Below are 492 nucleotides of genomic sequence, written 5' to 3'. Positions count from 1 at the left end.
GAACCTAAAAATTTATACCCTATTTTGAAAGAGATGCATCTTTGCTCTGGAAATTGTTATTGAATATGTCAATTCTGTTGTAATGAAATGCTTCTTCTAAGTATTTGGTTATTAAATAAATAACAAACTGAAAAAAGAGTCCATATGCATAACTAAAGGCAACATAACAAGCAACAATGCCAGATTAGAGATACCCTCTTTTGAGTTGTTGGCCAGGGTGGCCAAAGGGACTCCCAGGTGGTAACCCAGCATAGAACTGGGAAGATGAACAGCAGACTGTAATCTTATCTAAAGGAATATCGACAACTGATTGTTGCTAGATGAGGAACAGCTGACCCTCCTAAAACAAAGACCTCTAGATAGGCTGACTAGATTCACCAGAAGGGCAAGTAGTGGGGAATGGCTGGGGGTGTCGACAACACAGCAGACAGTAGCAGGGATATCAGAGAAAGGGCTCTAGTTGGGGAGGGAGGCTATGGGAGGGGGCCATCT

Source organism: Nannospalax galili, unplaced genomic scaffold, assembly GCF_000622305.1.
Source record: "Nannospalax galili isolate Female #2095 unplaced genomic scaffold, S.galili_v1.0 scaffold10, whole genome shotgun sequence".
In the NCBI taxonomy this organism is placed as follows: domain Eukaryota; kingdom Metazoa; phylum Chordata; class Mammalia; order Rodentia; family Spalacidae; genus Nannospalax; species Nannospalax galili.
The sequence above is the reverse complement of the archived record's forward strand: the minus strand, read 5'-3'. Positions refer to the sequence as shown.